The sequence below is a fragment of the Bison bison genome, unplaced genomic scaffold, assembly GCF_000754665.1.
Source record: "Bison bison bison isolate TAMUID 2011002044 unplaced genomic scaffold, Bison_UMD1.0 scf7180017864356, whole genome shotgun sequence".
NCBI lineage: Eukaryota > Metazoa > Chordata > Mammalia > Artiodactyla > Bovidae > Bison > Bison bison.
Window position 1 is genome coordinate 3,976,953 of NW_011494928.1, and position 3,510 is coordinate 3,980,462.

Here is a 3,510-nt window from a genome sequence, read left to right on the forward strand (position 1 = left end):
AGTCCTGGGAGTTAACATATTGGATTTTATTTGGCTTCCCCCAGCCCCAGAGATAGAAAGTCCTCATTAGCTGGTGCAGCTGGGCTTCCAGGCAAATTTAGGGACAAACCAACCAATCAAGTTTAAGTGGGAAAGAGTGGGGAGGGGTTTGAGGGGAAAGAACATTACCCATAATTCTCTGAGGTGGTTTTCTACCTCTTGCTTGCAACCCACTTGGGGAACTTCAGTGTCTGTGAGCGTGGCCTAGCCTCAAAGCTCAACTTTCTCCCCTTCGCTCCATCTGCTTCAGACCCCACTCCCAGGGCCCATCTCTGACTCTGCTGTAACCAAGATCAACCCTACCTCTGATATTTTAAATAACTTTCTTACCTCCGGAGCCTGTAGTCTGGGCCCTGATCTCTCGGTTACACTTTGTTTGTCAGTGTTTATTAATAGGGCTTGTCCAGTGTAAGAACCCATTTTATGCTTGCTTAGAGAGGAAGTTTTGATGTTTTTTTTGTTTTTTTTTTTTTAACTGGAAATGGCAGAGATACAATAGGGTCAGAGGAACTTGTCAGACTTGGGGTTCCTGTGTACAGTTGTTCAGGTTGTGGACTGCACAAGGGCACCACATCTTAAGGAAGCACCATCCCCATGGCATTGTATGTGAAATACATGTCATTTACATACTCACCTACATGAGATCTGCAGGTAGGTAAGATAGTTTCAGCTAAGTCCTGGAGCAGTGAGCAAGAATCCCCTCTTTAATAAAGCCACTTTGGCCCTGAACAAGCTCAGGAGAATATGTGCACACAAGTGCAATCTGTGCCCTGACCCAACCACTCCCTGCCTCCTTAATGGCTGCTTCTCTCACCTATGACTCTCAGAGGCATGTTCCTGTCCCCCTACTCTCCAATTCCAGCCTTTCTAAGATGGCAGGATGACCACTTGGGCTGGAACACTCCTTCAGAGTGGCCACGACCAGGGTTACTGAGCACGGCAGAGGGCATTCACCTTTGTTCCTATTTCCAGGGCCTATTACTTAGGGTTGTTCAGGTTGTACTCTGATATCTGTATCTACGTATCTACATCTACAGATACTTATTTATTTGCTTATTTTTCTTGAGTTCTGCAAGGCTTGAAGGATCTTAGTTCCCCAGCCAGGAAATGAACTCAGGCCTGTGGCAGTGAAAGTGCTGACCCCCAACTGCTAGACCACCAGGGAATTCCCTAATTCACACGAAGGTGCTGTGTAGTCTCGGATGTCCCTGGACAGTGTTTCACTCAGCTCTCAGCTCTGCTTGTTATCCGCACTGCTGTTGAGGGGGTTTCTCTGTGTGGTGGGGAAGATGGCTGTGGGGAGCCTAAGTCTCTCATTCTCCCGGCATAACTCTACAGGCCTAAGGCCAGCCTCCAGCTACCCCACTGCAGCCCGGGAAGAGCACAGATGGGCCTGCTGTGGTCACGGGACTGCCTCAGGCCTATCCCTGTGTGAGGGAGCTGGGGAGCACTGATTGGCCAGCCTGAGATCACGTGGCCACTTTTGTGGTCAGGAGAGTGGGTGTGTCTTACTGGAAGAAGAGGCACCCTTGCTGGGAGTTAAACCCGTGTACCTCTCAGCTCACCATTCCACAGAAACGTACTGAGCCCCAGTATGTGCCAGGCACTGTGCTAAGCTCCCTCTTCCTCAACCTGCAGCTTATGGTGAGTCCTCAAATTTACTGGCTCACAAGGGCTTCCCTGGTGGCTGGGTAGTGAAGAATCCGCCTGCTAGTGCAGGAGATACAAGTTCGATCTGTGGTCTGGGAAAATCCCACATGGCAGAGAAATTAAGCCCGAGTACTGCGACCACTGGGTCTGTGCTCTGGAGCCTGGGCTCCACAACTACTGAAGCCTGAGCACTCTAGAGCCATGCTCAGCAACAAGAGAAGCCAGTGCAAACAGAAGCCTGCACGTGGCAGCTAGAGCCTCCGCTCTCTGTGACTAGAGAAAAGTCCGTGAAGCAATGAAGACCCAGCACCATCAACAATAAATAAAATAAATCAATAAAACTTTTTTTTTTTTTAAGTTACTATGTCATCAACACCCTTCACTCTCACGTCTGACATGACAAAATTCCAACTTCGTATCCATCTCACAGACGTGACTTTTTTGCTTCTTACTGGAGAGAATGATACAGCGGTGGAGGTTGACGTCATTGCAAATTCGTGATTTCTAATCTCAGCTGGATCCTCAGTGCAGCTTGACAACTTTTCTCTTTGTTCTAGAATAACTCTTCTGATTCATTCACTCATGCATACTATGTCATTGGATTTGTACATTAGAAAGACCACTCTGGAACCTAATAGTTTGAGGGTGGGCATATAGAAATTGATGATACCTGTTGCAATTTGGGACTCTATAAATGGGCCATCAGATCAGATCAGGTCAGATCAGTCGCTCAGTCATGTCCAACTCTTTTCGACCCCATGAATCGCAGCACGCCAGGCCTCCCTGTCCATCACCAACTCCCGGAGTTCACTCAGACTCAAGTCCATCGAATCAGTGATGCCATCCAGCCATCTCATCCTCTGTCGTCCCCTTCTCCTCCTGCCCCCAATCCCTCCCATAATCAGAGACTTTTCCAATGAGTCAACTCTTTGCATGAGGTGGCCAAAGTACTGGAGTTTGGCATCATTCCTCCCAAAGAAATCCCAGGGCTGATCTCCTTCAGAATGGACTGGTTGGATCTCCTTGCAGTCCAAGGGACTCTCAAGAGTCTTCTCCAACACCACAGTTCAAAAGCATCAATTCTTCAGTGCTCAGCCTTCTTCACAGTCCAACTCTAACATCCATACATCACCACAGGAAAAACCATAGCCTTGACTAGACGAACCTTTGTTGGCAAAGTAATGTCTCTGCTTTTGAATATGCTATCTAGGTTGGTCATAACTTTCCTTCCAAGGAGTAAGCGTCTTTTAATTTCATGGCTGCAGTCACCATCTGCAGTGATTTTGGAGCCCAGAAAAATAAAGTCTGACACTGTTTCCACTGTTTCCCCATCTATTTGCCATGAAGTGGTGGGACCGGATGCCATGATCTTCATTTTCTGAATGTTGAGCTTTAAGCCAACTTTTTCACTCTCCACTTTCATCTTCATCAAGAGGCTTTTTATTTCCTTTTCACTTTCTGCCATAAGCATGGTGTCATCTGCATATCTGAGGTTATTGATATTTCTCCCAGCAATCTTGATTCCAGCTTGTGTTTCTTCCAGTCCAGCATTTCTCATGATGTACTCTGCATATAAGTTAAATAAGCATGGTGACAATATACAGCCTTGACGTACTCCTTTTCCTATTTGGAACCAGTCTTTGTTCCATGTCCAGTTCTAACTGTTGCTTCCTGACCTGCATACAGATTTCTCAAGAGGCAGATCAGGTGGTCTGGTATTCCCATTCTCTTTCAGAATTTTCCACAGTTTATTGTGATCCACACAGTCAAAGGCTTTGGCATAGTCAATAAAGCAGAAATAGAGGTTTTTCTGGAACTCTC